Below are 23,146 nucleotides of genomic sequence, written 5' to 3'. Positions count from 1 at the left end.
CCAAACTATCTCAATCCTTTGCAGAATGTTATTTTTGATGAATGACTTAATGTAATAATATTTTTTTTTTAAATCAACCCAAACAAGCTATTGATTAAAAATATCGCCCACTGTCTTTTATGCGAGGACTAATTTGATAAATTTTGCATTCCAAGAGGAGGTTTTCTCTGCAAATGGATTTGTATATATTATTTTATCATAAATTAAAAAATATTATATACAAATATAAGTATATATAATATACAATTATGTTATATGAAAATATATATGCATATATATTCTGTTTCATATGAAAGAGAGCTTTACCAATACTGCTTCCTTTAAAAAATGATGGGGATTTTCATTTTAAGTATCTAAATTTGTTTTAATCTGTAAGTGTTTCAAATCCTTTTGGAAACAAACAAAGCACAAATACCGATTTAATTTTCATTGCAGGATGTGAGGTTCAAGGCAGTCACAGACACGTCATGGTATAAAGACCACTCTAACACCCTACTCTCTTCCTTCTTGATTTTGGTAGTAGATTTTACCTGGGTACAATTTCTCTCTCTCTCTTTTTAAGATTTTCTGCAGATTTTCAGCCCTAAATTTTCTATTTCTTTATATCAAAGTCTAATGCCATTGTTTCAGTTCCTTCTTATAATAATGATGAAAGCTAGGTAGAACAAGTGAGTTTTTAAAAAATCTTTTTTGTCCAAAATCCAAACGTCCAAATTGTCCAAACTCCAACCTGGTCAGTTTTCTTGACTCCAGGCCATTTGACCAATACTTCTAATCATTAAATCATAGGGAATTTTAATATTTTGCCTTTGTGTTTAGGCTCTTTTTACTTTAAACAATCTAAATGATCTCACTTTTAGGGTGAAGTGGTGCAATATTTGATAGCTTATATTTCCAGACTTTTCCAGAGGGCTGGGGTTATTCAATTTGTTGGCATATAGTTTTTTCATAATATTCTCTTATAATCCTTCGTATTTCTGTGGTATCCACAATAATTTCTCCACTTTCATTTCCAATTTCATTTATTTGAGCCTTCTCTCTTTTTTTCTTAAGGATTCTGGCTAAGGATACTGGTTAAGGATTCTGGTTTGTCAATTCTGTTTATCATCTCAAAGAACCAGGTCTTAGTTTCATTGATCCTTTATACTGTTTTTTTGGTGTCTATTTTATTTTTTTCTGCTCTAATTGTTATTATTTTCCTCCTTGTGCTGACTTTGAGCTTTGTTTGTTCTTCTTTTTCTAGTTCTGTTAGGTGTAGTTTAAGATTACTTATTTGAGATTTTTCTCATTTGTTGAGGTGGACCTGTATTGCTAAGAATTTTCCTCTTAGACCTACTTTTGCCGCATCCCATAAGAGTTGTTATGATGTATTTTCATTTTCATTTGTCTCCAGACAATTTTTTGATCTCTCCTTTGATTTCTTCATTGATCCAATGGTTGTTTAGTAGCATGTTGTTTAGTCTCCATGTATTTGTGGCTTTCCTAGCTTTTTTCTTGTAGCTGATTTCTAGTTTAATAGCATTCTAGTAAGAAAAGTTGCTTCATATGATTTCAGTCTTCTCAAATTTATGGAGGTTTGCCTTGTTTCACAACATATAGTCTATCTTTGAGAATGTTCCATGTGCACTTGAAAAGAATGTGTATTTGCTATTTTTGATGTAATTTTCTATTTATATCTATTAAGTCCGTCTAGTCAGGGATGGCCCAGTGGCATAGTGGTTAAGTTCACATGCTCCACTTTGGCTGCCTGTGGTTTGCTGGGTCAGATCCTGGGCTGCAGACCTACACACCACTCATAAAGCCATGTTGTGGCAGCATCCCACATAGAAGAACGAGAAGGACTTACAACTAGGTTATCCAACTATGTACTGGGCTTTTAGGTGCATATATATTCATAAGTGTTATGTCATCTTGGTGGAATGTCCCTTTTATCATTATATACTGCCCCTCTTTGTCTCTCATTGTCTCTTTTATCTTGAAGTTTGCTTTTGTCTGATATAAGTATGGCAACACCTGCTTTCTTTTGTTGGCCATTTGCTTGGAGTATTATCTTCCATCCCTTTACTCTCAGCCTGTGTTTGTCTTTAGAGGTGGGTTGTGTTTCCTTGAGAGAGCATGTTGTTGGGTCTTGTTTTTTTAATCCATCCAGCCACTCTGTGTCTTTTGATTGGGGAACTCAAGCCATTGACATTTACAGTGATTATTGATATGTGATGGCTTAATACTGCTATTTTATCTCTTATTTTCCAATTGTTCTATATTTACCTTGTTTCTCTTCCCATTTATTTCTGACTGCAATTTGAGGTTGGTGACTTTCTATGATTGTTTTCTCAGTTTCCTCTTTATTTGTCATTTGTGTCCCTGTTCTCATTGATTTTTCAGTGTTTACCATGAGGTTTGTATAAAAGATCTTGTACATGAGATAGTCCATTTTCTGATAGTCTTTTATTATCATTAGTCTAATCAGGTTCCATCTCTTTCTTCTTCTCCGTCTAAGTTATTATTGCTAGAAATTAGTCCATTTTCTGTCATGAGTTTATGATTAAAATGAAGTTTATAGTTATTTCTGATGCATTCCTTCCCTTTATCTTTAATGTTATAATTAAGTATTTGCTAAACTGTTCTGATGGAAAGCTGCAATTTTCCGACTTTGTCTGTCTATTTATCTCCTTGCTCTAGGCTTTGTAAATCTTTTCCTTTTTGTTTCAGGTATGAGCGCCTTCTTGATCATCTCTTGTTGGGAGTGTCTTGTGGAGATGAACTCCCTTAGCTTTTTCTTATCTGGGAAGTTTTTATTTCTCCATCGTATCTGTAGGATAGTTTTGCTGGATAGATTATTCTTTGCTGAAAGTTTTTGTCTTTCAGTATTTTGAATATATCATTCCACTCTCTCCTGGTCTGTAAGTTTTCTGCTGAGAAGTCTGCTGAAAGCCAGATAGGGGTTCCTTTGTACATTATTCTCTTCTCTCTTGCTGCCCTTAATATTTTTTCTTTGTCATTGGCTTTTGCCAGTTTTACTAATATATGCCTTGGAGAAGAAGGACTTCTATTGGCTTCATTTACTTGTAATTCCACCTCCTTCCCCAGGTTTTGAAAGTTCTCAGCTATTCTTTCTTTGATGAAATTCTCTGCTCCTTTTCCCCTCTCTTCTTCATCTTGAATACCTATAATCCTTATGCTACCTTTCCTAACAGAGTCAGATATTTCTCAAAGTTTTTCATTGTTTTTAGTTCTCTTAGTTCTCTCTCCTCCTCCACCTGAAGCATTTCCATATTTCTGTGCTCTAAATTATTAGTTCTGTCCTCCAGAATGTCCGCTTTGTTTTTTAAGGAGTCTAGATTGCTTTTTATCTCAGTCATTGTGGTCTTCATCTCTAGCATCTCTGTGTGGTTTTTTTTTTTTTTAGAGTTTAAATCTCTTTTGAGAAGAACTCCTGGTGCTCCTTAATTTTACTCCTGAGTTCATTGAACTGTCCTTCTGAGTTTTCTTGTAAGTCATCAAGCTTCTTTATGATAACTATTTTGAATTCTCTGTCATTTAGCTTGTAAATTTCTGTGTCTTCTGTGTCTTCATTTTCCCTCTCATCTGGAGTGTTAATGTGTTTCTTCATGGTGTTTGAAGAAGTGGACTTTTGCCAGCACATAGTGGTAGTATCTGGTCCCAGATTCCACCTACTGCATCTAGGGGAGAGGGGGCAGGAACTGTGTTGTCTGAACCCACCACATCTGCTGGAATTTGTGCCCATCTACTGGAAGATGTGCTGGTAGGGCTTGTCTATGTTTGCTGGATGCCACTGCTTGGTGGGTCCCATATGCAGGCACAGGCACTCTGGTGCATGTCTGCTACCCTAACCAACTGGCCGAGCTGGTGCACCAGGCAGGAGGGGTGCTTTTTTCATGCATGTGTTCCCCTGCTCTGCACTCACTTGCAGGCCATCTAGGCTGCTGGGCTTGGTAGGAGCACCCACACAGTGGCTAGTCACCTCAGTGTGGAGTGTTCCCATGGGCTGAGATGCAATTCCAAAAGTTAAAGCATTCCTGTGGAGGCCTGCCTGCTCCCATATCTCTTCTTAGAGTTGTGTGCTGGCTGCTGCATGACATCTTGCACCACAGATTGCTGCCACTAAGGAAGAGGAGGAGATCTGCTTACCTCATTCCACTGATTCCTGGGGATCCAGCACCTCCACTTTCAGACATATGGCTGCATGGATGTCTCACATCCTATTGTGCTGTGTGGGTGTCCTCTGTTGGCTAATGAATGTCCTTTTGGTTGTATCTTGTGGGGAGAGTATAGAGGAACAGCTCACTCCACCACAACATTGATGTCACTCCAAGAACCATAACTTATTAATTTCATGATTCCTATGGAGGCCCAAGTTCTCACATTCAACAAGATCAATTAAGGCTATTTCCATAACTGTCCATCCCCTCCACAAGTTTAATCTACCTCCAAACTCACTTACACATCTTTTCCCCAGTCACCTGGAACATAAGTCTTTCTTCCTCTCTAAGTCCGGTCCTTCCCTCATGCTCTGGGTCCTCTCTTGACTATTTCCTCAGTTATATCTTTACATCAAGCATCTCTCCTCTTTTGCATATTTCATTTCTCTCAATTCTCTAGTTGACTTTTATTAGTATTTAAATATATTCCAGTCACATTTGTCCTAAAAAAAAAAATCACTTCACTTTCCTTGTAAGATACCCTCATATCTCTCCCCTTTCCTTCACAATCATGCTTTCTGAGAGCTGTCTGTCACCATCACTTCACCTCATGGCCATTCCTTGTACTCTGTACTCTGGATTCTCTACCTGTCATGACACTTTTATGGTTTTACTTCCAATGTCACCAAAGACCTTGTCGTTATTAAACCCAAAGTATATCTGTCAGTCCTTATCTTACTTGAGCCCTTTGTAGCACATAACCATGTAGACCACTCTATGATTGTGACAGTCTCTTCCCTCTTCTACGTCTTTTCCCCCATGGTTAATCTCGTCTATCCCCAAAGCTTCAATGACCATGTATGAGCTTATATCCTCATCCCAGCTCTCTCCTGGCCTTGGCTGCATAACCAGCTCTCTTGTGGATCCTGCTGGTTCTTTAAATTCAGCCAAATCTACTACTTTCCCATGGAATTGTTTCTCCTCACAGTCTGTCTCTGTGGATGGCATTACCGTGATTCAGCTTCCTAAGCCAGAAATGCTGAAGCGACACAAGCCTCCTCCATCACATTTCCATCTCCACACCCTAGTGATCACTGGGTTGCTGTGTTCCATAGATTCTGCTCCCACAACAACTGCAACTCCTGGTCTCCATCCCCCTTAGGCCACTGTCATCATGGGCCTGGGTTACTGCACCAGCCCTCCAACTGGTCATCTTGCTTTCACATTTGTCTCTGCCCAATCAGTTCTCTGCATTTAAGTGACCCTGTTAAAACACAAATTGTCTCATATGTTTCCCTGCCTAAAGCCTTTTTTTTTTTTTTAAAGATTTTATTTTTTCCTTTTTCTCCCCAAAGCCCCTCCAGTACATAGTTGTATATTCTTTGTTGTGGATCCTTTTAGTTGTGGCATGTGGGACGCTGCCTCAGCGTGGTTTGATGAGCAGTGCCATGTCCGCGCCCAGGATTCGAACCAACGAAACACTGGGCCGCCTGCAGCGGAGAGCGCGAACTTAACCACTCCGCCACGGGGCCAGCCCCCCTGCCTAAAGCCTTTTAATTGCTCCCACTATCCTCTGTCTGAAGCCCAAATTCCTCAGAATAGCTGTCAGGGTTCTTCATCACGGGGCCACTTTGTGACTGCAGCACCATGTCTCTCCTTACCCCTGTGCTCCACAGTTCAGCCACACTCAACTAATTGCGCTTCCTCCACATATTTCATATTCTCTCTTGATTCTTGCTTTTTTACAAGTTATTTTCCCTGCCTGACCTCCTCTCCATTACCCTTGTCAAATTCTAGAGTCCTTTTGACTTCAGCTTAGCTGATTTGTTCTCTGGGACTCTGCTGAGCCTCTATGGCTCTTTCCATACACCCTCATGGCTTCTAGTAGAGAACTTACCTTCATTGGAATTGCTTCCTCCCTTATATTTCTCTCCTACTAGAATTTTTCAGTTCCTTGCTATGTCTTATTCACAATTGTATCTCCAACATCTAGTTTAGGGCCTGGTAATTGTAGGCATTCCCTACACAGTTATTCAATAAATGCACACATAATGTAGACAAAGTAAGAGATGCTGAAAATTCAGAGCACAGCAGGCTTATGAGAAAAAAATTATGGAAAAGGAAACTCCTAGTGTTCATACTGTGTATCAGGGATGTCTGGTCCACTATTGCTTCACATTGGGAGAGATTCATGCTATACATTTTGATATCAGCTCATCCTGAAGGTTGTTAAGTGAACTTAAGAAGCCATAAGTCATTCATTCATATAACTTTTGTGGAGTGGTCTAGGTAAGGCTAAGAAAATGAGAATGGTGTAACTCTCCCATCTGCTATATGAAAGCCAGGCTTTTTTTTTTTTTTTTTTTAACGGACTTTATTTTTTAGATCAATTTTAGGTTCACAGAAAAATTGAGCAGAAGGTCCAGAGAATTCCCATATGCTCCTTGCCCAACACATGCATAGCCTCCCCCATTATCAACATCCCCATCGGAGTGGTACAATTGTTCCAACTGATGAACCTATAACGACTCATCATTATCGCCCAGAGTCCATAGTTTACATTAGGGTTCACTATTGGTGTTGGACGTTCTATGGGTTTGGACAAATTTACAGTGACATATATTCACCATTATAGAATCAGGCTTTTTTTATTTTGGTCCATTTTATTAGAAAGGAACCATGGGACACACAATTGTACCTGGGGAGGGAGGGGAAACAGGGAGAAATGGAAGGCCTTATAGTCTGTTTTCTACCTCACCACACGGACTAGATCAGACCCATGAGATAGAGAAAGGCCCTAAACAGAAGCTGAAGAAGCTAGCAGGCTATGTTCATAAGGGACTTACTGAGACATGGTACATCAGCAGAGTGATTTTGAGAACCAGGTGAGAAATGTGGCCAGAGTTTGGTTTTCATTTCAGCACAGGCCACCTTTTATGCCCAGAGGGCTCAGAGTGACTTGTCAGATAACTGTAGTCCTGGCAGAGACTGAGAGAACCCTGCCACCAATGGCACCTACAGCAAAGGTGTTTGAGAGCCCCTCCCTCAGACAGCTGGTAGACCAGAAGCTTGACCAGAGGCCAGTTAGGCAGTGACTGTGGCAGAACAGATGAGGGATTGTGAACCAAGGGCATGTTGGAGATGTAGTGGGGGACAAAAATTCACCTCATACATACAGGAGGTGACTGGTGGGGCAGATGGAACTGTGAGGAGAGAGAGGGATGGAGGAAGGCTCATTGTTGTTTCTAGTTGATTGCTATTTGTGGCAGATGATGCAAGTTCTATCAATCTTTAAAAGGCAGTGAAAGTAAAGGAAATGTCTAAAGAAACTGAAAAGAAATGATTGAAGGATAAATGCAGTAAGGAGGTCCAGCACATTCAGGATTGGAAAATAACCATTTGAGATCATGGGTGGGCTCAGTGAACACAGTAGAATGGAGGGGAACACCAGATTGCCATGGAAAATACAGACAGCCAGAGGTGGCTCTTGAAAAGTCTAGATCACGTAGGAACTCTCTCTCAGATCAGTAACTAGAGAACCAACTTGTCAATTTCTAAAGCAAGGTGACTGAGAGTCTTCTCTGATCCCATCCTTTCTCTTCCCTCCCCCTCTTCCTTCAATCTGGACATATCCGTCTAGCTTCATGGTCACCTCCCTTGTCTAAGCCATCGTCATTTGTTGCTCAGACCTCCCAAAGGCACTCTCTGCTTCTACGCTTGCCCTGCTCTTATCTCTTTTCCACAGAGCACCACAATGGTGTTTTAAAAATGTAAATTAGATCATGTCACTCCTTTACCTAAAACTCCTCAATGGCAGCCACTGTGCCAACAATACACTCTGGACTCATCCCCTTGACCTGCAAGGATCTGCACCCTGTTCATCTCTGCCTCATCTCATGCCATGTTCCCAACCCACTCAATGATTACACTGCAGACTTCCTGACCCCGTCAATACCTGGAAGACACCAGGCTTTTTCTCACTTCAGAACTTTGGTGTTCAATTTTCTCCTTCAGCAAAGTTCTTCCTTGGCTCTTTGTGTAATTGGCTCCTTCCCACTCTTCAAGTCTCACTTCAGATTTTCCCTTGTCGAAATGGTCAACTGACAATCCCACCTGCCCACCTTCCTCAGAACACTAATCACTGGCTGTGTTTGTCTTCTGTTTGCCTACTTGCTAATCATATTATCCCTCCCAAGCCCCTCACTAAAATGTAACTTCCTGGAGAGTCAGGATCTCGTCTGCTTTTTCTTCATTCATCCTAACAGCAGTTAGAAGATGCCTGGCACACGATAGGTGTTAAAAGAAGCTTGAACAAATTAATGAAAGTTATTGATGTTAACTAGTGAAGGGAACTGTTTTTGAGGAGGAAGGGGAGGGACTCGATGTTTGTAATGCAAGGGGAAACGTTTAGAGTGGGAAGTTGAATATACAAGTTAGACCGATGAGTAAAAGAATAAGACTCCTGAGAAGACAGAAGGTCATGAAGACATGGCTATGTGTTGAGGATTGAATTTGAAAAAACAAAAGCTTGGATACTTCATCTTTAGAAAGTGGATAAAAGAAAGTCAGGCCAGTGTAGCAGATACTGTTTTGCTCCATCCCTATCTCTTTGGTCACCTCAGTCCTTGCACAGTGGGTCCATGAGCATAGCAGTCACAGTGGCAGGAACAGAGGCTATACAGGGGCTCAATATCATGGGCTCCAACTTACTAGGTCTGATCTAGAGGCTGTCAATGCTGAAAAATCTGAGAGAACTGCAGTGGACCCTAGGTGTGTGTTTTGTCAGTCTCACCCTATCGAGGGTGATGCTATCAGCTAGGAATGCCTGGGTGCATTCGCCTGGGCCCATACATCTTGTGACGAGCCCCCTACAGACATTCTCTGACCAGAGCCAATGTTGTGACTGGTCTGGCCCTTGTGTTCCCTGTTATGATTGCAAGATGCGCCTCAGCAACCACACCAGGGAAATTTGAAAAAGCAAGGTTTATTACTCATAGGTCGTAGAGGATACAGGCATGCCTGGGGCCACACAGCAAGGTTGTCTGTAGAGAGAGAGAGAGCGAGCATGGACCTGGGGTTCTGCCTTTATTGGGGTCAAGGGTGGGGGCCTAGAGTTTCACGGGTTCACTCTATATCGGTGAATTTAAAACATCAAAGCAGGAACTGAAGCGTGGGAAGGGAGAAGTGGGATCACTCAAGTGGTTGGTTATCTAGGTCTCTAAAAGGGGAACTTCATGAATGGGGCAGCCTGGCTCTTGGTCTACTTGTGTAGCCATTTACCGCACTGCCTACTTCAGTGGGATAGAAGCGCACGGCTACTTAAAATACTATTTTATGAACATGAATCTGATTCTGGAAAACAGGAAGGATTCGAAGAGAGAGAAACTGGAAGCAGGAAACATACTTAGCTGCACCCTTGCTGGGCATCACCTCCACCTCTCTGGCCACCCCTATTAAGTGTCTCTGAATGAGAGCAGATGTACAGATGCCACCTGCTGCGGTCATTATGAATTATACTTGTTTATTCGTATTCTGCTGAAGGTAGTTAATCTGTAGGAAGAAATAAAAATACCATTAGGATCACCTTCAAAATTCTTTATTAGCAACATGCTTTATGCCAGATGTTTAAAGTTTCAGTTACTCGTTCACATTTTATGAGTAAGTAGAGATTTAAGTAGGGAGTTATACTAATATGTTCAAAGTAATTTTTTTCTCTGCAGGTGGTTGCTTCAGCAAGAGGCAAGCTGTTTTTTGTTTGTGAGGGAGTATGTATGTGTGTGTATGTATATGCATCATATATTTTTATGTATAAAGTATATTTTATATAATGTATAAATATATTCAATATTTTATATACTTTATAAAATATTATCTATATAAATATGCATGATATCCAATAATTTGTGTATGTATACATATAATATATACAGTGATAAATCTTTCTATTTAATGACAAGGTTATTAGCACAGAAATATCCCTATTGACAGTCAGATTTCTAACAAACACTCATCTACTTGGAGAAAAGTTCTGGTCTAGAAGGAAAAAGTTTCTGCATGCCTGAAACGGTTTACAAAAAGCCACTTTGCCAAGCCGCATTCTCTTTCCTTCAGCCCTGAGTCTCAATGTCAATTATCTCCAGTATGTACTTTTATAATATGCTTACCTATGTGGTTTCCCATTCCACAGAAAATTAGAAGTAGATAGTTCAAAGAGAACAAAGCATAGTGTTAGAAGTCGTAAACTAAAAGCAGAAAAACTGCTTGATGTTAGCAAAGCAACCTCGGAACCAAAGAACCAGGGCCACTGTGTCACCACCCAGAAAGTGGAATATATTGTGATGAGGATCCTGTATAAATATGTGGTTCATTATGTTGAGTATCGTCCATTTAAGAAACCAGAGAAAAGAATATATGTTTGAATGCTATTTACATCAAAATGGTTAAATTGGTAAACCTTTTATTTTTGAAGAGACAAAGTTTGATGAATTATAAAATTTGCTGGTATGAAATAACTTATTTCCTAAAACTGAAGTATAAAAGAGATTAGTACATATAATGTTTGTATCTGCAATGGTGAGTGGAGTGGATGAAGAATGTGGGTTGAGCACACATGTTTACCACCCACACCTCCCCACCTCTCCCCACATCCTTTTAAGTGACAGGGAAAAGAAATCCTTAAAGACTACATTCATGACAGCATGGGGAGAATAAGGGGTGACATTGAGGGGTCCCGAAATTGTGAGGAATTCCTGGAAGATGGAAAGCAGATGGGATTAACTTGACAAGAAGTGAGGGAACCACAGCCCGATATATGCACAGAAAAAACCTACCACGAAGATAAGAGCAGATGTAGAGAAACCCCAAGCTCAGCATCAACAATTAGAGAGCAGAAGGGGCCTTCAACAACTGTGAGGATAATTAAAGAACTACATGAGAAACAGTGGAGTCAGTTACCAGCAACCCCATCATCAGAGGAGCAAACACCCCAGCCACCTACAGGTATTAATTAATCTGGGTGTCCCTCCTGAGGAATAAATGGGCAAGCAAGGACACCACACATTTGGGGAAAACCATTAAAATAAAAAAGAAGGAAGAGACAGAACATTGACCCCAGAGAAAATTCATGACAGAGAAATAAACTTCTAGGCTTTATAATTAACATCAGAGAGATTAGAGATGATGTCGCACCATAACATGCTGCTATGAAAAAGAAGCAAAAAACAAGGACGAGTTCCTAGGTTTCTTAAATTACAAAAACAAAACATTTCATGGAAGGAATCAATAGAAGAACGGACACGACAATGCACAAATTAGTGATCTAAAACAGAAGTTGGCAAACTTTTTCTGTGAAGGTCAGATGAAGAAAAGAGTTAAAAGACCCAAAAGCTCATTTCAAGAGTTTCAACATATCCAATAAGAATGTCAGAAATAGAGAAAATTGAATGGTGGAAAATAGAAAGAAAAATAAATGGAAATTTATCATAGCTGAAGAAAGACGCAAGCTTTTACACAGGAAGGGCCTTCAGTCCCATGTAGGAGAAACGTAAATTGACGAGATGTAGCTTGATGTGTCTTCATGAAGTCTCAGAGCTATAGAATAAATAGAGATGTCTAAAAGCTCCCAGGGGAAAAATAGATTACCCACACAGAATTAGAATTGTGTTGTCATTGAAATTCTCATCAGCAGAACTGAATGTGAAAAGAAATCCTGAGATGTTCTGAGGAGAAATTATTTTAAACCAAGAATTCTACACCCAGTCAGAGATCATTCAAACGGGAGGGCAATGATGTGAAAGTATTCGTAGACATGTGGGGACTCAGAAACACTCTCTTGAGTTAAGAATTGTTCAAGGATGATTTACAGTAAAATGAAAATTTGACTCAGGAAAGAATCCACATAAAATATAGGCTAAATAGTAGAATGCGAAGAACCCAGTAAAACTTACAGGTAAGTTGAAATATAGGGTAATAAATCTAAAACTGAATTCTTAAATGATTATAGAATAGAAAGTAATGAGAGAGAAGGGGGAAATAATAATTGCTAAGATTTTGCCCATTTGATAAGGAAAGATACAGAAATTAATTAATTTTAGAAGTTTATAGATTAAAACATGCTTAAATATGCATGCTAAAAATGTAAGAATAATCACTTAAGCAATAGAAAATAGATGGAATAACTTTTGAACCTACTAGAGAAAAAAAATGAGACAAAAAAGTTGATCCATCATGGGAGTGATGTCGATCCAAATAAGGTTTGATGCCTGAGGTCTGCTGACAGTGATTCCCAAAAACATATCCACATCCTAATTCCCGGAACAGGTAAATGTTATCTTATTTGGAAAAAGGGTCTGTACAGATGTGATTAAGGATCTTAAGACAGGGAGATCATTGAAAGTATCCTCATAAGAGAGTGGCAGATTAGACAGAAAAGGGAAAGAAAATACGAAATCATGGTACATAAACTAATATAAAATAAGATGGATGTTAGAAACAACAATAAATGTAAATGGTTAAATGCCAAACATTTTCAAATTGTATGTATGTAAAAGCATTGAAAATGTCTGAAAACATACTGGGCTATTTTGTAGTAACTACCTTTGGAGGTCAGAGGGCACAGGAATGAACGGTTGGGGATAGAAGTTGACACCGGCTTTTGCAATGTTTAACTTTACATGTGGAGAAGATAGTTGTGTTTTTTATAATTTTTTCATGTCAGGTTAAAAAATTGCATACATTTGGCCCAAATTTAAATATTGAGGAATGTTAGCATATATACATTGTGACAGGTGTATAAACAGCTCATCTGTCTCCCTCCCTCCACCTCCCATCTGCATTAGAATGAGACTCCCTTAGTCTATACAAATGTAGAGTCCTTTCTGCGTCATTTCTAGTTAATTACCATTTTGATCCATAATTTGAAGTGAGTATAGTAACTGTTTGACTCACGTTGTAAACATAATTTTTTAAATTAAATTTCTTTCTTATTACAAAACACTCACATTATTTGCAGGATTATTAAAATAAAAATATTTTTAGAAAGGAAAAAAGCTGTCTATAATTTCTTCATCAACAAGTAATCACAGTAGGGAATTCTTAAATTGGCATTAAAAAAAAATAGTTATGGTACTTCCGGAAGAAATATCCACACTAGCACCTAAATCTGCATCTCTCCATCCTGGACCACTTCCAGGTGACATGGGAGTGATGTCGATCCAAATAAGGTTTGATGCCTGAGGTCTGCTGACAGTGATTCCCAAAGACATATCCACATCCTAATTCCCGGAACAGGTAAATGTTATCTTATTTGGAAAAAGGGTCCGTGCAGATGTGATTAAGAAAGGGAGATCATTGAAAGTATCCTCATAAGAGAGTGGCAGATTAGACAGAAAGAGTATCCTTATAAGAGAGGGAGATGAGACACACAGAAGAGAAGGGGATGTGAAGATGAAGCCAGAGGTGGGAGTGATGATGAATGCCGAGGAAGCTGAGGAATGCAGCAACCACCAGAAGCTGGAAGAGGTAGAGATTCTCCTCCAGAGCCACTGGAGAGAGTATGGCCCTGGTGACACCTTGATCTCAGACTTCTGGCTTCCAGAACTATTAGAGAATAAATTTGTCTTGTTTTAAGCCACCAAATTTGTAGAATTTGTCACAGCAGCCACAGGAAACTAATACAATATCTGTTTACCTCTACCATAGATAAATACACAGTATATAAGCCATGTAACTTCTCATATTTGTGGTCGTGGCAGTGGTCTCAGATTTCTGATTATAGCCAAGTGAAATTTCAAACAATAACCTGGAAACCAACATCGAATTGTCCAATTTCTATTCCCAAAATAAGACGACAGCAAAAAAACAAAATACAAAAAGCTGTCATCCATTATAATTACAGTTCATAATAAGAGAATACTTTAACATGAAAGATATTCATAAAGGACAGTTCTTTTACTTGAATACATTTAAATTTATTAAAAGCTCACAATATTATCTTCGTTCTCATTTTGCAATGGTGCTGATGCAAACTTCATTACAGGTGGGTTCTTGCCTGTAGACAGAATTTGGGACCCTCTGGGTATATTAGCTTAAATCACAATTTACATATTTACTTATTTGCTTTTGACCCAGTCTGTTCACCATCAGCCAGCTCCTGAAGGAATTTTGCAGAAATTAAAGAACTCTTCTCTTTCCATTTCCCTCTGTGAATCAGATTTAGATGATACATGCTGTAATCAAGGAGTGTCATTATGTGTTGGTTAGCAAGAAAATCAATTATCAAAAAGAATAACTTTCTATTTTTTGAATATGAAAAAAATTCTCTTTCCATTAATTTTTTTCTTGGTGAGGAACATTGCCTTGAGCTAACATCTGTTGCCAGTCTTCCTATTTTTGCTTCAGGAAGCTTGTTGCTGAGCTAATATCTGTGGCAGTCTTCCTCTATTTTGTATGTGGGACACCACCACAGCATAGCCCAATGAGTGGTGTGTAGGTCTGCACCTGGGATCCAAACCTGTGAACCCTGGGCCACCGAAGTGGAGTGACTGAATTTAACCACTACATCATTGAGCTGGCCTCATCATTAATATTTTTAGTGTATAACATTCACAAGTTTTAAAGATTTATTAATGAAAAGAGAAAAAACATATACAAAGCATCAAGAATTAAAAATGAGATAACGAAAAGTTTAAGAAGAAATAAGATAATATATTATGATGAGGATAAAATTTTGGTGGAGATAATCCCATAGGAGTTTCTTTGTGGCAATTTCCTTCTTGTGTCATCACCCTCTATCTGCCAATCCGGTGGCATTCATTGATACAGGCAGAGGTGAATATAGCTGAGAACAAACAAATCATTTAAATATCTGAATGGATGCCATTCATAACAACAACCCATAAAATACCTTTAAAAATCTTAAGAAATGTGTAGGATCTATGTGAAGAAAACTACAACACTTGACTAAAGTACATAATGGAGAAACCAATTAGGCTGATTCCCTCCTGGTGACATCCATCTCAGAATCCAACAGCTCTTCTATCTCCAGGCTCCCTAGTCTGAAACTTAACTCCGTGTCTTGCTGGAAGAGATGGGATTAAAAATTTTAACCTTAAACAAAGAGACAGCTAGTTTTTTCTCCAGCAAAAATGGGTTTATTTGGGATGGGTAAAGAATGGCAATCCACGGTCTGCAACTATGGCAAACCATGTGCCAGTCCCCAGCAGCAAAGGGAGGAGAAACTCTTTTACAGAAGGGAAGAGGAAGTCGGGAGGTTATTGTGAACAAAGAGTCCATTGGAGGATCCTGGGTGTTCCATGGGTAGTGGCTTCTCATTGGCTGAGTTGTGACAGTTTCTCATTGGCTGAGCTTCTTGCTGGTCAAGAGGAAGTCTTTCTTCTCCCTGTTGGGCTCTGCTATCAACATAGGGTGTGAGAGCTCCTCCTTTTGGCCTCCCAGCCCCATTTTAATGAGATTTCTTTTTATCAGCTTCCACATTTTCCTCTTTGATCAAGATCTTTCTCTGAAAGCATTGCTGATCAAGAGTCAGGTTTTTCCAGTTCCTTACTCATCATGAAGTTCGAGAGGAGATCCCCAGGTAGGGATAATCCTGTCCAAAATGATTTTCGCCAGAGAGGCAGCAGGCTGTCTGCAAGGGAAGGCTTCAGTCCAGTGAGAAAACATACAAACCATGACTGAACATATTTCTATCCGTGAGATGTGGGAAGTTGTATGAAATCCATTTGCCAAACGTCGAATGGTCCATTAGGCAGTTTAAAATGTCGGGGAGCAGTATGAACAGGCTTCCTTGGGTTGTATTTTGGACCAGTGGGACAAGTGAGGTAGGCGCTTTTTGTGACCTTCTTGATATTTCCCCACCAATATTGATTCATGAATGCTATCATTGTGTCAGTAGACCAATGGTTTAATGCATGTACAGTGGTTACGAAGAGGAATCTTAGAGTCTCTGGTAGTGATGCGGGGATGGTGAGCTGAAGAGTCGAAAGAAAGATTTCTTGGACTCTCAAGGTCTGGCAGTAGTGCTCTTTTATTTAGAGAATAGTGTGGAATAGCATAGGGACAGGACCCATGGGCAGTAAAGAGCTGCTGGCATGGGGACAGGACACATGGGCAGTGAGGAGCTGCTGCTGCTGCCCTGAGTTGAGGGTTAGGGTTAAATTTATAAGGCATGGGTACGTGACTTATTTTTACTGGAAAAAGAAAAGATGATGTAAAAAGTCATTAAATGATTTCAGTGCAGATGGGGTCTGGTTATTGTGCGGTCATATAACTTTAGATATGAATCTGGTCATATAGATCGGCATGTAGGTGAGGATGCCCTGGGCTTCTCTCCTTGGGGCAGCCCTAATTCATACTACAAAAATCCACCAGTCATATAGTTCGGCATATAGGCCAGGTCACCTTGGGCTTCTCTACCTGGGGCAGCCTTAATCCACATCAGTAGGACTAGGTTGATAATTGGTCCAAACCAGAGCTTTCTCTTTTTATCAAACCAACAATTGTTGAATTTCCGATCTTGTTTTTCCTTTTCTGAGGCCAATTTTTGGGCTTCTCTAGCCAGCTTTTCTAAGTTATCATTTGGGGAAAGATCCCTTTGGACCATGACAGAGGCTTGGCTGTTGTTGACTTTAAGGGCTGCATTCCTTGCAGAAAAATCAGCAAGGTGATTTCTTCTAGCTTCCCAAGAGTCAAGTTTAGAATGACCCAGGATCTTAATAATAGCTAAAGCAGCAGGTAAAAGTATAGCATCTAATATTTTCTGAACATAGGGGCCATTTTTAATTTTATTTCCACTGGAAGTAGGGAAGCCATGTTGCTTCTACAACATTCCAAAATCATGAGCTACTCTAAAAGCGTATCTACCATCAAGATAAACGTTGGCAGTTCTATCCTTGGCTAAAGTACAAGCCTGTGGAACAGCACGTAATTCAGCCTGTTGAGCTGAAGTAGCCATAGGTAAAGGTGCTGTCTCGATGAAAGAAGTTGCAACAGCATACCCAGCACAGTATTTTCCATTGTCACCTTTTAAGTGAGAACCATCAGTGAACCCTGAGAAGTTGGTGTTACTTAAAGGAGTTTCCTGCAGATCATGAGGAGGAGTCAGGAGGTGACCCGTCAGCATTAAGCAGTTGTGAGGGCCTTTTTTGTCAAGGCAGGGGAGAAGAGTAGCAGGGTTGAGGTTATTACAGTGCAAAAGAGTTATGTGAGGAGCAGTTAACAAAAGAATTTTATAGGAGGTGAGCTGGATGACTGAAAAATATCGAGTGTGTTGAGAATTCAGGAGGGCTTCTACTGCATGAGATACAAAAACAGTTAAAGGAGATCTCACAATGATTTTTCTTGGTGGCCTTAACCAAATAGGCAGTGGCAGTAAAGGTTCTAAGGCAAGAGGGATGTCCCTGTGCCACAGGGTCTAGTTGCTGGCTATAATACCCTATGGGTCAATGGTGATCCCCGTGTTTTGGGGTGAGGATCCCAAGGGCATTCTCTTCTTTTTTATATACAAGAAAACCCAAAAAACAATAAAAGAGAGAACGAGAATCTGATCACTGGGATTTCCAAAGCAAGTGGGTTCAAACTCTCATCAAACTCTCCTTGAAGGCTTTAAAGACTGTGTTGTCCTTATGTATGTATGTCTTCCCATAAAATTGGGTCAGGGTTGTTGTTCTTTAATAAAACATACAGAGGTTTGGCTATAAGAGAGAAATTTGGAATTCAATTTTGGCAGTAACCAACGAGCCCAAGAAAACCTTGCAGTGGATGCTGAGCTTTGGGTGTGGGGATACTTAGGGCCCCATGTGATCTATCTTGATCTAAGTGTAGCCCTGGTTCTGATATCAGATGCCCTAAATATTGAACCTGGGTTTAAGTAAACTGCAATTTCTCCTTGGCAACTTTATGTCCCATAGCCTTAGCAAGTGGATGCTGTCTTCCTGGGAGGAGGCTTGGGAAGGAGAGCAAAGAAGCAAGTCATCCACATATTGCAACAAAGCAGAACCTCTAGGGACCTTATATCATCCAGGTCAGCCTTGAGGATTTGTGGGAAGAAGGACTCTGAATAAAACTCTGAAGCGTGCTGTCCAGGTGAATTGTTTTTCTTCCAAAGTGTACGCACAAAGGTGTTGGCTAGCTTCATCAAGTGGAATGCTAAAGAATGCACTGCATAAATCGATTAGGGTAAAGAATTTGCTTCTAGTGGGAATGGATGTTAGTAGTGTACGAGGGTTAGGAACAACAGGTGTGGAGGGATAACAATATTGTCTATTGCTCAGAGGTCCTGGACAGACAACCACCCTGGGCCCTTGGGCTTTCCCACAGGTAAAACAGGAGCATTACAGGGACCAGGACAAGGGATAATGAGGCCTTGAGCCTTGCAATCCTCTATTATGGGCTTTATACCCTGAGGGGCTTCTTTACTTAGAGGGTATTGATTGATTCTGGGGAAAGGTTTTGAGGGATCTATTTGAATTTTGATGGGAGGTGTGCTGTGAATTTTACCAAAATCAGTTGGAGATTTTGACCACAAGGAGGGTGCTAGCTGATTGAACAGGGACAAATGATTTGTGTTTCCAGAAACAGCTCTAGTACTGTTAGAGACAGAGGAAATACGAGGTGTCAAATGGTCATTTAGCTCACCTGGTTGGCCGTTTTGATGGCTACTGTCAAATTCTAGAGGTTTTTCCCCCTTTTGGGAGAAAGAAACTCCAACATGATAGTTTTCCAAGAAGTCTCAGCCTAACAGATGGATGGGGGCAGAAGTGCTAAGGAGAGAAGGCTGCGTGTCTCTTAAAGGGCCCAAAGAAAAGGTAACAGGTTCAGAGACAGGAACCTTTTGAGGTTGATTAGAGAGCCCCACTGTTTGAGCTGTGGGCTCAAGGCAGGGGCTGCTTTTTAGCAGTTAAGTTGACCGCCAAGAGTATGGCTTCGGTGCCCATTAGGACAGAAAGCGATTCGTCTCTGATCTGGAGAAACGTCTCTCTGAGCCGATTAACAGGCAGGATTGGGAGGAGCCCCTACAGTGTCTTGAAGCCCTATCACTGAGAATTTGAAGGCCACCAGAAAGGCTAGTTAGAGGGCCGAAGGCGCTTGAAGTGCTTAAACCTGTAACAATCTCTTTCCCAACGTCCTGGCTCTTTAGAAGAAACTAGGAGGTTTTGGTTTCGTTTATGGGCCTTCATTTGTTGGTGCTGGAGACTAAGAATTTTAGTGGTCTTTCTTTTAGGTGACTTGTCTAGAGGGTGAGAGAGTTGGTTTGCCAAATTAACTCAATCTGGTCCTTCTTACTAGAAGGGAGAGGTCCTGGTTCAGTCCATTAATAAACAGAGTTAAAAACTACTCAGCAGAACCAACATTTGGAGGAAGATCAGAATTTTCTTTAAACACAATCTGAAGTAGATTGTAATAGCCATAAGTAGGTTCGTCAGGAGTTTTTGCACAAACCTGAGTTTTGTTCCAATCAACAGGCTTTGGGAAAGCCCTGGCAATGGCCTGATGAAGTCGTCTAGGGATTGCCCAGCAGGTCAGTGGGTGGTTTCCTGGTTGTAATTCTAGAGGCCTTTCAGGATTTTCCCAATTAGCAGTTTTCATCCAACGCTAAGCCTCGCCTTCACCAACAAGGATATGAACGAGCTGTAAGTCCGAGAAACCAGGGTGAAAAGATTGAATGACTACATTGAATTCCTCAGCAAATCTGTGAGGATCTTCAGTTGCTTTGGGAAAATCTTTGGCTATGGCTGAAGTCCAGCTTTAGTCCAGGGAGTAGAAGAAATGAAAGGTTTAGCCTTTGGATCCTCAGAAGGCTTAATTTTAAGTGGACAGGTTCTGACAGGTTCAGAGGAAGAGGGAGAGGGGAGAGGTTCAGGGAAGAGGGGAAGTTCAGTGAGTTACCCTGGGGGAGCTGAGGGACAGAGGAGGTGTAGATGGGCTAGACGGGAAGGAGGAAGATGGTGCTGGATGTTCGGCCTGAGCGCCAGGAGCCAGGGGAGGAGCAACATGAGCCTTCAGACGCCATTTTGTCTTCCTCTAATCGTTTGTTTGCGTCAGTTAATCTTAAAATTTTATTTTGCAAAGAGGTGATTTTAGACAACTGATAATGTTTGGAAGCCTCAGAATACCAATCAAAATAGGCGTTCCACTCACTTTCAAAAATTACAGAGCTAGGGCCATCCAATTCAGTGCTAATGAAAGTAAGTTTGGGGAGTTCAAATGTGAACCATAATGGCCATTGGTATTCTAAATTATTTTTGGTTAAATCAGTCCATTTCGTTAGAAATGCGCCTGAGGAAGCAGTGCAGCTTCTAAACATAAAATTGGCCGGTGTCCCTGTGAGGTGGGCACCGTCAAAATATTTAGATAACTAGGATTCCATTTTTTAGAGGTTTTTCTCTAGAGCAAAGGAATGATTCTGAAACAGTCTAAGCAGCTCAGACAGCTTGAACAGTGCAGACAGCCTTCAGGCTTAATACCAGCCACTTCCAATAGGGACAATTTGATTTCAGTATGGTGGACTGAAAGTTTAATCAATGCAGCCCCAATAGAACAGTGCGGTTCCAAAAGGAATTGAACCAAAGTTTGATCAATACACTTCCAATAGAACAGCCTGTTCCTAAGAGTGTCAGACCAAAGGCTGACCCCGCGGAGTTCCAGTGAGACTGTCCAAAAGTCAGACCACAGGCTAGTGCAGTTTTAGTAGGAGCAGTCAGTTCCAAAAGGAATCAGACTGAAGACTAGCTCAGTGCCAAGCAACAGCCTGATTGGAAGAGTCAGGCTGAAGTGCCCCCCTAGAACTCGCAGACAAATAAGGCTTTAAGCACAAAAGGAGGAAGCTTTAAAATAGATACTGACTGGGGTTGACCCAGTGGCCAAGTGGTTAAGTTTGTGCGCTCTGCTTCGGCAGCCCAGGGTTTTGCTGGTTCAGATCCTGGGCACAGACCTAGCACGGCTCATCAAGCCATGCTGAGGCAGCGTCCCACACAGCACAACCAGAAGGACCTACAACCAGAATATACAACTATGTACTGGGGGGCTTTGGGGAACCGCAAAGAAAAACCCAGATACTGAATAAAGCCTGCAGAGCATCAAAATGCAAAGAGGGCGGAAGCTGCCATCCAGGGAAAAGACCTACCCTCACACCCCAGGGTCAGCAAGAAAAGCAGCGAGCTTGATGGGCTCTGTTGTGGATAGTGCATCTGTTTGCTCACCAGCCTCAGAGTAATCCGGGATCTTCTCTGGCTTCCCATATGGGCCACCAAAATGTTGACCTTAAAAGAACAGTTGGCTATGTCTCCAGCAAAAGTAGGTTTATTTGAGTTCAGCAAAGAACTGCAATCCAAGATCTGCAACTATGGCAAGCCAAGTGCAAATCCCCAGCAGCAAAGGGAGGAGAAACTCTTTCACAGAGGGGAAGAGGAAGCTGAGAGGTTGTTTTACACAAAGAATCTTGCAGGAGACTGGGAGTTTCAATTGTAGTGACTTCTCATTGGCTGAGTTGTGCCAGTGTCTCATTGGCTGAGCTTCTTGCCAGTCAAGAAAAGGAGGTCTTTCTTCTTCCTGTTGGGCTCTGCTATGGAAGTAGGTGTGGGAACGCCCCCTTTTGGCCTCCTGACTCCAATTTAATGAGGTTTCTGTTTATTCATTTGCACAAAAAGCTAAATTGTTAACTCCCTGAATAAGTTCAGGCTAGAAGTCTACTCTCACATGTGCTTCTGAGAATTATCCCAAAGCCAGTGGGCAGATTCAGAACTAACCCTCAACCTTAAAACTAAGTTCCCTGACATTTTTTCCCTCCCTTCCCTTCTCTACAAACTTTAGTACCTCTTTGTGTTTGCCAGCAAACCAACAAGATATTTCTGCAGGAAAAAAAATTTTTTTAAAGCATTTGCTCAACTCCTCAAATGAGGGTGATATCTTAAACCACTGTCTCCCGAGGTGAGGTCATTCTCCTCAGTGCAAACAGCCTGTTGCATCTTTTTACCCACCTGCTCCTTCAGAAATTCTTGGCTGACCCTGAAATCTCAAGTTAGAACCTCTGTTCTTGAGTCAGATATCAAAGCAGATGAGTACATTGTGATTTGAGTAAGGAAAATGTAGGATGAGGAATTGGTTTCTGTCTTTGAGAATTTGCCTGTTTTTTTCTCCATCATTGTCTTTAAAAATGTTTTTGCAAATAAAAGACTAGAAAGGATTTGGGATTACCTCATCTAAAGCCTTTGGGGGTTTTTTTAGACAGAAAAACTAAAGTTCAGAGAGGCTATGTGAGTTATCCATAGACACAGAGCAAGTTAGTGGGGAGGCTGGTTGTTCAGATTGGCAGCCCTGCCTTGGGACACTGTGCTCTTCCTCCCCCATCTCTGTTTTTCTCTTCTAGGAGGTCGGAAAGCAGAAAGTTCAAGAACAAGCGAAGAACCGCTGACTCCAAAAGGTTTTACCTTGTTGCATAATGTAAGAAAAAAGTTATTAAGTTACATTGTCATTTCATCTGCCTGCCTCATTCATTACCATAAACGCCTAGTTACCTATCCACGTAGGCAAAGATACAGTTACAACCCCAGGCTGTTCCCTCTCATTTTAGGTAACTAAGTGTTTAACAATTATCCAGATTGTTCCTTGGTAAGCTGATTATTAAACATGTGTTGCCAATTTGCCAAATGCCATCCTTCTATGTTTTTGCAACAACGTCAACCAAAACCAGGTGAAAAGTGCCTTTGTTGAAAGCTTGGCTTACAGGCACCAATCTTGGTTAAAGTTTTGAAAAACTCCTGGGGAGAACTGCCAATTTGGGATGGGAACTAAGACCAAGTGTGTTCAGGGCTTCTATTCGGCAGTTTTCATGTGTTTTCCTTTGAAGTTTATTTTCGCTTTTTCAATCTTCAAACAAAGGCAATGGGATTTGGACTTTGGGGCTTAGTCTGGCAGCGGCTGAATGCACAGTTTCGTGTTCAACTTCTGTTTTATTAGTTGTGGTTTCACAG

At 40.7% G+C, this 23,146-nt stretch overlaps 1 long non-coding RNA gene across 2 annotated transcripts; it reads right to left on the bottom strand.

Moving 5' to 3' along the window:
• Positions 1 to 9,128: 9,128 nt before the first annotated feature.
• On the bottom strand, positions 9,129 to 21,607 carry LOC138923760 (uncharacterized). Of its 2 annotated transcripts, XR_011437848.1 has the most exons (4): positions 21,377 to 21,607; positions 19,617 to 19,805; positions 9,565 to 9,710; positions 9,129 to 9,202 (listed from the first exon to the last, which is right to left on the bottom strand). It is a non-coding gene; the product is annotated as an uncharacterized lncRNA (long non-coding RNA). The 2 variants fall into 2 exon arrangements; XR_011437849.1 differs by lacking the exon at positions 19,617 to 19,805.
• Between the last annotated feature and the right edge of the window lie 1,539 nt (positions 21,608 to 23,146).

The sequence above is a fragment of the Equus caballus genome, chromosome 1, assembly GCF_041296265.1.
Source record: "Equus caballus isolate H_3958 breed thoroughbred chromosome 1, TB-T2T, whole genome shotgun sequence".
NCBI lineage: Eukaryota > Metazoa > Chordata > Mammalia > Perissodactyla > Equidae > Equus > Equus caballus.
Note: the sequence above shows the minus strand (reverse complement) of the source record. Positions and strands in the feature narration are given on the sequence as shown.